The sequence below is a fragment of the Lithobates pipiens genome, unplaced genomic scaffold (genome assembly GCF_037356315.1).
Source record: "Lithobates pipiens isolate NorthernLeopardFrog02 unplaced genomic scaffold, aLitPip1_a1.2 Scaffold_19, whole genome shotgun sequence".
Lineage (NCBI taxonomy): Eukaryota > Metazoa > Chordata > Amphibia > Anura > Ranidae > Lithobates > Lithobates pipiens.
In genome coordinates, this window is record NW_027507764.1 from 410,365,388 (window position 1) to 410,379,321 (window position 13,934).

The window sequence follows — 13,934 nt, forward strand, 5'->3', positions numbered from 1 at the left end:
CCTGAAATAAAGTAAGTGCCCCCCTGTCAGTGCCACCCAGCAGTGCCCACAGTGCCACCCAGCAGTGCCCACAGTGCCACCCAGCAGTGCCCACAGTGCCACCCACAGTGCCACCCAGCAGTGCCACCCACAGTGCCACCCAAAATCTGCCTCAGGTGCTGCACCCCAGTGCCGCCCATCAGTGCCCAGCAGTGGCGCCCATCAGTGCCCAGCAGTGCCGCCCATCAGTGCCCAGCAGTGCCACCTATCAGAGCCACCTATCAGTGCCACCTATCAGTGCCCATCAGTCCCATCTATCTGTGGTACCTATCAGTGCCCATCCGTGCCACCCATCCGTGCCACTTATCCGTGCCACCCATCCGTGCCATCTTATCTGTGCCCATCTTTGCCCATCAGTGCCGCCTTATCTGTGCCCATCGGTGCCGCCTTATCTGTGCCTATTAGTGCCGCCTTAACTATGCCTATCAGTGCCCACCAGTGCAGCCTATCAGTGCCCACCAATGCAGCCCATCAGTGCCCACCAATGCAGCCCATCAGTGCCCACCAATGCAGCCTATCAGTGCCGCCTAATCAGCGCACTTCAATGAAGGAGAAAAATGACCCGTTTGCAAAATTTTATAACAAACTATTAAAACATGATTTTTTTTTTTTTTTTTTTTGCATCTTTTTTTGTTTGTTTAGCAAAAAATAAAACTCCGAGCTGTAACTAAATACCACCAAAAGAAAGCTCTATTTGTGGGAAAAAAATGATAAAAATTTCATTTGGGTACAGTGTTGTATGACCGCGCAATTGTCACTCAAAGTGCATCAGCGCTGAAAGCTGAAAATTGGTCTGGGACTGAGGGGGGTTTAAGTGCCCAGTAAGCAAGTGGTTAAACCATGTTAGCTAGAGTTAATTTGTTAGTCAAGTCCATCTTAATCTGCAAGCGCATTTAACACTATCCTCCCCCAAATAGATAATACTGCTGTCAGAGGGTGTCTCCATTGCTCCTCCAACCAGAGAGGAGACACCCTAAGTGTGTTCACAGGTGAGAATAAATGGGGAAACAAGGCTACAAAAGAGAACTAATGCAGCCACTTCATCTAATGATTGGTAAGCTGCAGTATATTACATTTTTGTTTTTGGGTTTCAATACCGCTTTAACCCCCATAGTGCAGTCACAGCCCCATTGCAAGTGAGGACTTTTACTTTTCCCTGAGTTCAGCTTTAAAGTGTTACTAAACCCAGGACCCTGCATGCACTATATGTGGTCTCCCACAGTACACAGAACATGGAAATGCAATTATTTTAGTAAATATAAACTGATAAATAAAATTTCTCAGCAGTAAATAGCACTCTTGTGACTTCTATCAGTGTCTGGTTAAAGTTTCTACTTCTACTCTGACTGTCCTATGAGGCTGCAGGACCCCTGACTTTCTGTCTGAACAGTGCTGATTGGCCCTGTGCTGATCACCTGCACCATCTCAAGAAAAAAAAACCTTCTAGCAATGCACAACACACTGAGCATGTGCAGAGTGACTCCAAAGGCTCTGTCTTATCAGAAGGGGAGGATCGGAGAAGACAGGATCAAACAGCCTTTTTACACATTGTGCAGTATTAACCTCTTAGGTTCCATAGTGAGTATAATAAGTACGCTTTACTGCATATACAGACTGATTTTACTGTTGTGGGTTGAGCAACACTTTACTAGGGGTCTCAAAGTGATGGCCCTCCAGCTGTTGCAAAACTACAAGTCCCATCATGCATCTGTCTGTGGGACTCATGCTTGTAACTGTCAGCCTTGCAATGCCTCATGGGACTTGTAGTTTTGCAACAGCTGGAGGGCCGCCAGATTAAGACCCCTGCTTTAAAGCATGTTAGCTGGATTTTGGCTTTAATTTGCTAGTCAAGTCCATGTAAATCTGCTAGTGCAACACTATCCTCTCCCCAGGTTGCCAATGCTGTTGTCCAAGGGTGTGTCCATTGCTCCTCCAACCAGAGTGGAGGCACCCTAATGCTGCGTACATACGACCGGTTTTCCCTTCGGAATAAACTCTGAAGGTTTTTCTGACAGAGTTCCACGGAAACTGTCGTGTGTACACATGATCCCACCAAAGTCCGATCGTTAAGAACGTACAAGTGACGTACAACACATACGACGGGACTAGAAAAAGGAAGTTCAATAGCCAGTAGCCAATAGCTTCCATCTCATACTTGCTTCAGAGCATGCATAGTTTTTGGTCCGTCGGAACAGCATACAGACGAGCGGTTTTCCCGATAGGAATTGGTTCCGTTGGAAAGATTAAAAACATGTTCTATTTCTACGTAAAAAAAAGTCCGATGAGGCATACACACAATCGGAATATACATTGAAAAGATTCCATCTGATTTTTCTGTCGGACATTCCGCTCGTGTGTATGCGGCATCAGACAGGAAATGTATTCACCAGGCTAGTATAAATGAAAAAAAAAAAAGCCTAAAAGAGAAAACAAATGCAGCCACTACATCTAATGACTGGTAATATGCAGTATATTCCATTCTTGTTTTTGGGGTTAATACCGTTTTTACCCACCTTAGTGCGGAAACAGCCGGATTGCAAGTGAGGACTTTTACTTATCCCAGCTTGTAATGTAATATTGCCATGTTAAAGTGGTTGTATAGTCATAAAAATAACTTTTACCTACAGGAAAGCCTATAATAAGGCTCACCTGTAGGTAAAAAAAATATCTCCTAAACCTGTATGGTTTAGGAGATATTCCCCTCGCAATGCGCCGCTGACAGCGGCACATGCGCACAGGGGATTCTCGGCTGAAAGTCCGGCGGACGCCGGACCCTGCCAGAAAGAAATCTCCCACGCGCATGCGTGGGAGTGACGATATCACGGCTCCGGCCACTCACAGCGCCGGAGCCGCGATACCCGGAAGAAACGCAGACGGAACATGTCAGCTCCCTCTGCGTGGATCGGGCCAGATGTTGGGGCCTCGTTCTAAGGTAAGTATTTCATAATAAGCTAGTATGCAGTGCATACTAGCTTATTATGCCTTTTCCTTTGCAGGTCAGAAAAAAAGACGAAAAACCTTCAGCGGGTTTACAACCACTTTAATATAATGCAACAAGCTCATCAAGAATGGGTGGTATAACCCACAAGTTAATGCATATACAGTATATCTCTGTAATGGAATGCAAACAGCAAAATGCATTTATGCATATAACATATGGCAAATCCTAAATATTTTTTTTTCCTTCCGATGGCTGCACTTCTCTGAATGCCTAATTAAATGAATAAATGTTAAGATAAAATGATATCACAGAAAGCAGATGTGTGATCAGATTGTTTGCCTTGTAATAATCCTTCTCTGCTGGCAACACAAGGCATTAATGTGATGCATGCTGAAAACATGGAGCAAGAGCTTCTCCCCTTGTCGCTGTCATCTGTAACAGATAAGGGACATGAAACTGGAAGATAGCCAGTTATGTTGTCACTGTTAAACCTGTCAGCGCTCCTGCTTTTATTACAGTTGTGCTATTATCAGCAAAGAAAAGTCTTCTATACACAAGAGAAGAAGACATCTGATAGTGACACAGGTTACACACTGTACATCTCTACATACTGCCTTACAATGACTCACACATTCTTTAGCCTAATACTGATGAATGTGTCACCGTGTCACCGTACTGGCATTTAAAGTCTTATCTTCATGAGAAAGGTTAATATCCAGAAGTAACAAACATCTTCTCAAAAACCTAATATAGGCATGCAAAATGTCTAAGGTATGATCAGACTGGTTATGTGTGGAATGTATATATTTCATGTATCAGTTACAGGTTATTTATCTCCTCCTTTCACACTACTTTCCCAAGTGAACTAAGATAGACCAAAAAAAAAAAAGTTCAGTATATCCACAGCCACAGCTGTAATGGCCCATGCCCTTAGAAGGCAATGCTGTATTCTGGCCTAGGCCAACAAGGCCCAGGCCTAGGGCAGCACTTTACAGGGGGGGGGGGCAGCACAGAAAGAGTCCCCGCCAGCTTGCGCTACACTGTTATGCCGTGTACACACAACCGGACTTTCCAGCAGACTAGGGTCCGCCGGACTTCCGCTGGACTTCCAGAGGACTTTCCGAATGAACGGACTTGCCCACACTTGACCGGATTTTCTGGCAGACTAGGTCCGCCAGACTTCCCCGCGGAGTTCTGACGCACTTCCAAATGAATGGACTTGCCCACACATGGACTAAAGTTACTTTGAACGCGATGAGTTACGAACGGACTAGAAAAGGAAGTCAATATCGCCGCTTTTATCGGTGTGATTGACACCTTGCGAGCCCCGTCGCCTGGTATGGATTTTAAGGGGAACCCCCCCACGCCGAAAAAACGGAGTGGGGGTCCCCCCAGAATCCATACCAGACCCTTATCGGAGCACGCAGCCTGGCTGGTCAGGAAAGGGGGTGAGCGCCCCCCCCTCTCCCTCCTGAGCCGTACCAGGCCACATGCCATCAACATGGGGGGTGCGTGCTTTGGGGAAGGGGGGCGCCCTGCGAGTCCCCCACCCCAAAGCACCTTGTCCCCATGTTGATGAGGACAAGGGCCTCTTCCCGACAACCCTGGCTGTTGGTTGTCAGGGTCTGTGGGCGGGGGGCTTATCGGAATTAAAGTAGAACTATAGGCAACACTTTTTTTTTTCATTTTGGATAGTGTAAGGGAGGGTTATAACCCCTGTCAGTTTGTTTTTTACCATCCCTGTCCCATTGCATAGATTTCCCTTCACTTCCTGCCCCATAGCCAAACAGGAAGTGAGAGGAAATCTATGCAAATTAAGGGAATCCTTTGCCATTGTGTTCTCCTGGTGGGACAGTACAAGCTGCCCTGGCCGGGAGAATGTAGTGATAATAGCCAGCGGCTATAACAGCCGCTATCAATAATTGTATGTAAAACCCAACAGGCTGGTTGTACCCAAATTGATTGATCGATCAACTTGGGTACATTCAGCTTGCCCATACATGGTTCGGATTGCGGCCTGAACCAGAAATTTGAACCGTCCATGGCTGGCTTAAGGCTGTAGATCCCAGTCCCCTTCATGTACAAACAGCCACCGATTTCTAAAACAAAGAAGAAAATTTGTGATCACATATAATGGGTTTTTAATATATTAGGCAAACTGTCTGGCCAGAAAGACCTGTAGTCATAAGAGGTGACACAATGAAATAAAGTGCCAAATTGAAATCTGGCCTTGGATCAACACCAGCCGCAGGAAAGCTCTACTAAAAACGGAAAACCACTTTAAAGAATATGTTTCATTTCTGACATGAAAATGGCTGGAATCTGATTGTTTCATATTTACGACACTGTATAGGTAGTAAAACTGTGTGCTTTATCATGTCTTACTGCAGCCAGCAGATTTAATGTATCTTTTAAATGACTGGGATTCCTTCAGCAAGGGCAGAGATTTCTTTTTTAGGACGTGTGCATTTTTGTGGGTAACTCCAACCTCTGTGCAATCAGTGGAAGCTGACTCCGTTTAAATAGACAAAGCAGCTGGCCAAATAGTCAACACATGCAATGATCAAAAAACCTCATGGCAGGCTGCTTCAACCAAGCACTTCAATACATCACAACATAATAAAAATAAAATAATATTACGAGGTACTTGCAGTTTAAAGAGGAAGTAAACTCTCCCACTCTGATGCTTCGTTTCATTTAGTCCATTATAATAAGTAATTATCAAACTACAGCCAATGTAATCCAGCCCAAATCGCATATTACTTTAAAAAACGTGTTTCCAGGGGTTAGGCAGCGTCATCTTAAGTATTGTTTTCTGAGTCCACAGTGGAGTGTATTTCCGCCCTTATATTAAGGTGACCAGATTTTTTAAATGAAATCCGGGGACGTACTTTTTTTTTTACTAGTAATGGCAGCAATCAGCGACTCATGGCGGGACTGCGATATTGTGGTGGACAAATCGGACACTAATGCCACGTACACACGACCGGTTTTCCGACGGAGTTCCACTGAAACTGTCTTGCCTACACACGATCACAGCAAAGTCCAGTGACATACAACATGTACGATGGGACTAGAAAAAGGAAAAAGGAAGTTCAATAGCCAGTAACCAGTAGCCTCCCTCTCGTACTTGCTTCAGAGCATGCATCGTTTTTGGTCCGCTGGAACAGCATACGGACGAGCGGTTTTCCTGATAGGAAATGGTTCAGTCAGAAATATTTAGAACATGTTCTATTTCTAGGTCAGCTTTTTCAGGGAAAAAAAGTCAGATGAGGCATACACACGATCGGAATATCCGATGAAAAGATTCTGTGTGACTTTTTCTGTCTGACATTCCGCTCATGTGTACGTGGCATTAGTGACACTTTTGACACTTTGTGAGAACCAGTGACACTAATACAGTGATCAGTGGTAAAAATATGTACTGTCACTGTACTAATGACACTGGTTGGGAAGGGGATAACATCTAGGGCAATCAATGGGTTAAATGTGTGCCTAACAAGTGTTCTCTCACTGTAGGGGAGGTGCTTTTACTAAGGGAAGACATAGATCTCTGTACTTGCTTTGCAGGAACACAGGATCAATGTCTTCTATACTGACAGAATGGCGGACTGCCTTGTTTACATAGGCAGACCACTAGGCGAGTCCGCCGGATCCACTGATTGGCTCTGATACCCATAAATGCAGGATCACGTATATACGTGATCCTGCACAGCGCGACCACCCTGTAGTAGTAAATCTGCTATCAGGCGATCACTCAGCAACTGGTTAAGATCATCAGCATTATGATAACTCATAGGCAGCAGGCACTCTATCATGGCTCTGGCTGGTTCTGTCACAGTGTTTCACATAACATGGCTGCTGGGTGCTGATTTTGTTAACTTCTGACCAATAAGTGCCTGCTGCCTGTGAGTTCCGATACCATCCATTATGCCAGAGAGACAGACACAGTGCAATGTAGTCTATTCACAGACACCCCCAAAGCACACCTGTGTTGAAGCCTTGAAGGCACTGGCAGCCCCACGATTCGATCTGCTTCCCCTCTATTCCTGCTGCTGGACATCATCAGCTGAGCTCAGCTGCCTCTCTCTGCCCGTCGCCTCCGCCGGCCTCACAGCCTCTCAGGTCTCACTCTCTGGGCCCGGGCTACTACTGGGTGGGGAGCGGAGGAAAATGACTCTGCCGGGGAAGGCAAGGAGATAAGCAGGCAGGCGGCTGGCCGGGATTTGAGCCAAGGCAGAAGAACATGTGATCGGAGCTGAATGGGCATGTGCCGGAAACTGAAGAAATAGTCCATCAGCTCTGACCAGCGCATCATCATCAGAAAGGGACATAGATAATGGAAAAATTACACCCCCCTAATCTAGTAGGAGCGGGGGGGTGTAATTCAGATTTTTTTTTAATTCTGCACTGACTGTGTTTTGAAAATTGCCCCAGCTCCTGTTGAAGTCAAATCCGGGGACAAAACTAGGCATAGAATTGGTCCAGGGACAGTGTCCTCAATCCAGGGACTATCCCCTGAAACCGGGGACATCTGGTCACCCTACCTTACATTGAGCACTTCATGTACTGTTAACCAAGCCTGCTTCTCAATCCAACGTTTCTATGGCAACCCTGCTTCCCTGCTCATATCTGACTTGTTTTATTTCATAGTATTTACTTGTGCCGATGTCTAATGTTTGCCTGTGTCAGTCTTATCAGCTTCAGCTGATAAGACTGCAGTAATGGCCAGGTTTACACTGCATGTGATGTCACATGGTGTGTAGGAGGAAGCTCTGAATGATTCTGCAGCCTCCTGGGATATCAGTGGTAGGAAGTCCTGATAACAGATAGACAAGCACATAGAGAGTGTGCCGTAAATCAGGGGAGATATGGGCACGCTTAGTGACGTCATTCTAAAGAACAAAAATAATTACAACAATACTAAGCAAGTAAGGAGATATCTACAAGCAGTGTTTATTAGGGTTTTTTTATGGTGATTTACATGGGAGAAAGTTGTGGGGGACAGTTTACAACCACTTTAACCATCACTTCTAATGGCACTCCAATCGCACTGCGATTTTGCTGTGACTGTTGAATGGTAAATCATGCTGTAATCGCGACAAATCGCAACATGCGGCACTGACGCCCAAAAGACACTCATATTCCTTTATGAGCAACAAGCGTCACGCATTGCAATTGCAGTACAATTTACCGAGCTTCAATTGTGGCAAAATCACAGCAAATTGGGGTGCCATTAGAAGTATTGGCATCGCAAATGAAGACGCAGGGCGGAATTTCTGCGATTCGGCCCTCCATCATGTGTGCATGCAGCCTTATAGTGGGCTTTTCTTCTTTAATCTCTATATCTCCATCCTCCCACTAGATGTGACCTGTAGATTGACCCCTTCTTCTCCTCTTTCCCGTGTGTATGACCTGTATATTATTATATTTAGTGCACAATTACCAAACTCCATGTTTTAACCCTCTCAATACCAGCATGTTTTTTTTTCATTTGCAAAAAATTGTGGCAAAAAATGAGGTTAGATTGTCCATTTTCCAAAAAGGGGCCAATAAGGGGGTGTGTATACTGTCTTGGTGTTTTTATTTACTACGCTTTATAACACAAAGTAAGAGAAAGGGTATTTTTTTCCTTTCTACAGTAAAAACAAACAAAAAAACTTTGTATGCCTCAAAAAATGAACATAAAATTCACCTGGGTACAGTGTTGCATGACGGAACAATTTGCCAGTCACAGCAAAGAAAACTGAAAAATGGCCTGGTAATGAAGGGATTTTGCAGACTCACAAGGAAGTGGATAAATAGAAATAATTTGTGTATATTGTATTTAGTTTTTTTTTTTTTTTTTTTTTTTATACATTTCTTAGTTGCTATTTTGCAAAATCCACAGAGAAAAGAACAATTTCTCCTTTACAATGAAGTACAACAGGTCAGTGGGACATTCCTCAGATAACATTCCTTGTACCAACCTTGAAAGCACTTATCTATGTACAGTATAGCTTTAATCTCAGTTATCAAATTTACTTAGTTTTTTAAAGATAAATTTGTGTTTTCATACTCCAAAGCAGTATGTACAGTACATGTCATTCAAATATATCAACAGTCGTTTCAGATCAAATAACATGTGCAGTAAACCAGAAACATGTTTAACCTTGTATTAGCCCTGGTTCATAGGAGTGCGATTTGTCATGCGATTTGATAGTTCTATATTGCATGACAAGTCGCACCCCATTGCCGGCAATGAAACCGTTCGATATCACCACAAGTCATATCGCAGCGACTTTGAAAAAGGTTCCTGCACTTTTTTTCTGATTTCATTGCGACTCGCGTAGACTTCTGTTAAACGAATCGGAGGTGAAAATCGCACTGAACTGCATCTTTAAAATAGCACTGACTTAGCGAGATTGGTGTGAACCAGGGCTAAAAGCTACACTCCAGAGGAATATAAACGCAACAATTTACTGTAGCGCTGTATACATTATATTATTATTATACATGATTTATATAGCACCAACAGTTTATGCAGCGCTTTACAATGTATGGGGGGGGGGGCAGCACAATTACAGTACAGTTCAATACAAAAGGTACAGGAGGGCCCTGCTCATAGAGCTTAGATTCTAAAGGGAGGGGGTAGTGGTACAAAAGCTAATAGATGCAGAGAATGATTTGGTGGGGGTGGCTCGGGGATAGTTGTTAGGTGGGTGTGGGATAGGCTTCCCTGAATAAATGAGTTTTCAGGGATCTCCTAAAGGTGGACAGGGCAGGGGCTGATCGGACAGACTGGGGCAGGGAGTTCCGGAGAATGGGAGAGGCTCTGGAGAAGTCCTGAAGGTGAGCATGGGAGGAGGTAACAAGGGAGCTAGAGAGCAGGAGGTCCTGGGAGGAGTGGAGGGGACGATTTGGGCGATATCTGCAGATGAGGTTGGTGATGTAGATGGGGGCGATGTTGTGGATGGCTTTGTATTTTATCGTTAGCATTTTGAATTTTACATGGTGGGGTAGGGGAAGCCAGTGAAGGGATTGGCAGAGAGGGGCGACAATCATGAATACATCATTAAAAAAGAAGTATGGGGGGGGTTTCCAAAACTTGCCTAGGTGGATGCAGCTTGGGTCTAATGCTGCATCTGTCCCCCCGCCGGCTCTAACACTTAGAACCGAACAATCAAACACCACGTCCCTGAGCAGAGAGTTGGTGACTGTCAGTCAGCAGCTCTCTGCTCTGCCCCCTCCTCTCTCACTGGAGATGCTGAGCCAGGTGCTGTTCCATGCAAGTTTTTTTAAACACTTTCAGCAGCTGATGTAATTGTTTACTGAGTATACAGCCTCTTTATCTTTTAATTGTTGCCTACAGTATGTTCCAGTTTAAGCTGGTGCCATGATCCCTGCCTGGGTTTCCATTTCTGGATGGCTTCTTTTCTCTTGCGGCATCCTAAGGAGCCACCCTTGCAGACAAGGACTAGAGTTATGTCTCACTGCACTGTCTGCATCATTGGAAACACACAGCCCTGCAGCCCAAAATGGCACGGCACTCCCCTGCTACTCCCCCCCCCCTTTCTCCAACCTAACAGACTGACTGGAGTATGCATTGTCCACTGTGAAAACTGGAAGTTCAGGGTACTTACAGAGCAGGGGGCATTTAAATGTCGTAAAATGTAAGTGCTGGGGTAAGGTTTTTAACAAATAGTTTAATGGCAAATGTTTATTTTGTTAATGTAAATGAACTCTGCAAAGGTAATGTTCACTTGCATTGCTAAATAAGTGTACTAAATAGGTGCCTACAGTGAGGAAAATAAGTATTTCATCCCCTGCAGATTTTGTAAGTTTGTCCACTTACAAAGAAATGAAGGGTCTAAAATTTTTATCATAAGTGTTTTTAAAATGAGACAAAATATCAACCAAAAATACAAAAAAAAAAACACACGATACAAATAGTATAAATTGAGTTGCAGTTTAGTGAGTAAAATAAGTATTTGATCCCCAAGCAAAACATGACTTAGTACTTGGAGAAACCCTTGTTGGCAAGAGCAGAGGTAAGAGGTGTCTTGTAGTTGGTTACCAGGTTTGCACACCTCTCAGGAGGGATTTTAGTCCACTCTTCTCTTGACAACTCGAAGTTTCAGCTCCCTCCATACATTTTCTATAGAATTAAGGTCTAGAGACTGGGTTTGCCTTTTTTTCCCTAATCATGTTTACCTAGGTGGCTGCAGCATCAGTCCGATGCTGCATCTGTCCCCCGGCGTCTCTGCACCGAGAACTGAGCCATTGAACACTGCCGATGGCTCGGTTCTCTCGGCTCCCCAGGAGGAGACTGTCAATCAGTAGCTATCCTGCTCTACTCCTCCAGGCTCATTGGAGCGCTGTGCTGTGGAGGGGCGGGGAGCTGAGAGGCTGAGGCTTCCATCAATCCAGGCACCTGTCGGATCCAGACTTCCGAAGTTGGGATAATGCGGTGCCTGGACTGAATTTGGTGATATCAGCCGCTCAGACCGCTCTCTGCTGAAAACCCTTAGGAGATGTCCAGCCGAATGAGCTCAGGCTGGACATCTCCTTTAATGTGCTTCTTTTAGAGCCACGCTTTTGTTGCCTTGGCGGTATGTTTTTGGGCATTGCCATGCTGAAAGACCCATCCACAACCCATTTTCAGTGTTCTGACTGAGGGAAGAAGGTGTTCATCCAAGATTTTGCAATAAATGGCCCTGTCCATTGGCCCCTCAATGAGGCAAAGTCGGCCTGTACCTTTAGCAGAGAAACAGCTCTAAAGCATAATATCTCCACCTCTGTGCTTGGCTATAGGGATGGGGTCATAGTCAGCATTTTTCTTCCTCCAAATATGGCGTACTTGTGCCTTCTTGAGGAGGGGGGACCTTGCAGCTGCTGCAGGATTTCAATCTACGGCGGTGTATTGTGTTACCAATGGTTTGTTTGGTGACTGTGGTCCCAACTGTCTTGAGACCATTTACAAGCTCCTCCCATGTAGGTCTGAGCGGATCCCTCACTTTTCTCATGATCATCCTTACCCCATGAGGTGAAATCTTGCATGGAACTTTAGATTTTTTTTTATATCTTCCATTTGTGAATAATCGCTTCAACAGTTGTCTCCTTCTCACCAAGCTTCTTGCTGATGGTCTTGTGGCCCAGTCCAGCCTTGTGCAGGTCTACAATCTTGTCCCTGACATCCTTTGACAGCTCTTTGGTCTTGGCCATGATGGTGGGTTTTAATGGAAGAAAGAGATTCTGTGGACAGGTGTCTTTTATATACATAACGAGTTGTCGTTATGAGCGCCTTCTTAAATTGACAGGACTAACCTGTGTAGTACCACATGAGCACATCATGTAGCCATCGGTGGGAGCCAGAATTATTGCTGGTTGGTAGAGGATTAAATACTTATTTTACTCACTGAACTTCAACTTAATGTATAGCATTTTTTTATGTGTTTTTTTCTGGATTTTTGGTTGATATTCTGGCTCTATCATTTAAAATACCCCTATGATAAAAATGATAACAAAATTACATTTCTTTGTAAGTGGACAAACATACAAAATCTGCATTATACATCGCATACTAGCCCATTATGTTGCACTTACCTGCATATGAAGCCTGGCCGTGCAGGTTTAGGAAATATTTTGAGTATCTACAGGTAGGCCTTTTTATAGGCTTATCTGTGGGTAAAAAGTAGTAACTAGATTTACAACCACTTTAATACATTTACTAATAATAAGTCCAGCAATCATTATCACAATAGCAATAGTTTAGGGGGCAGTTTAGATACAAGTCTAGTTAAACTGTTATTTAAGGTGATTATTTTAACTTTACATCTCAATGGTTAGAAATCAAACTGAGAAACATGATTTCTACATAATGATAGAAATAAATAAATATTTGCCGTACTTTAAAACACAAGGACGCCGAGTCCTCAAGCTATTTATTAAGCTCAAAGGACTGTTTTCTTAAAGGTCAAAATGAACAGCTTGTAATTGGTGAGTTCAATTCCTGACTTAATAACAGGAAACTGAACCTAGAATTATCAAGTGTGACACAGAGACTGTGCCCTTGTGCTTCTAAACATAAATGTCCAGTATACAAATTTGTTGCAAACATTGCTTTGGATCCTCTGTAAACCTTCTAAAATAGACATTCCCTCTTGAGAAAATTGTATTCTTGGCATAGTTTTTAAAGACAACTTATATAACAGAGTACATTTTAAAGTTAATCTCACAAAAACTTAAATTTAAAATGATTCCTCAGTAGTCACAAAAGATATAAATCCACCTTGTGTGCACCAAATGCCTTTGTAACCTCAGATATAACCTTGTAAATGTAGCCGTGAGATCATCACTGTGCTGTGCATAGCCTGTGCTGAGAGCAGAGCCAGATTTAGACCTTGGGGGCCCTGGGGCACTTCAAGTTCAAGGGTTCTTCAACTTAGAAACTAAAATATATGATGGGACACAAAAAACCCACTGGTTAGGAGTCTTTACTCCCACTGCAGGACTGTAATAAAGCAGGAATAAAGGGCCTCAGGACCAGTGGAAACGGCCCCCGACCCAGTGGGAAGGGCTCCAGCCAGGGGTGAGGAGGGGTCCTTCCTGGTTTCTTGCACTCAGGGGCGTCGGCAGGGGGTGGCTGAAGCCCCAAATGTGTCCCCCTATAGCCCCGAGTGTCAGCTCTGCAGGGTAGGCGAGAGCGCCGGGACCAATCTGATCCCGAGCGCCGCCGAGCGTGGCCGAGTGCGGCCGAGCGCGGACGGATGCGGCCAAGTGCCAGAGCAGGTCCCGCCTTCTGGAGCCTGCACGTCTATGATGGACGTCCCACTGGTCCAATGCCGGGACAGCGGGACGTGTGACGTCAATCATAGGCGCTGTTGGCTCCAGAAGGCGGTAATTACAAAGAGGCTGCCGCACCACATCCCCGCTTGGTGCTTGGGCAAGCCACTCTCCTCTCCTCCTCAGCTCC

General features: G+C 44.6%; 1 protein-coding gene across 3 annotated transcripts in view; it reads right to left on the reverse strand.

Moving 5' to 3' along the window:
- The window catches only part of ARHGAP28 (Rho GTPase activating protein 28), a 215,097-nt gene that overhangs the window by 146,019 nt on the left and 55,144 nt on the right, over positions 1–13,934 (reverse strand). The window contains exon 2 of one of the 3 annotated variants that reach the window (XM_077492485.1): positions 12,566–12,640. The exons of the other annotated variants lie outside the window; for them this stretch is intronic. The gene's annotated coding sequence lies outside the window, so the exon portion shown is untranslated. The remainder of the gene's footprint in view (positions 1–12,565; positions 12,641–13,934) is intronic. 3 annotated transcript variants of the gene reach the window in all.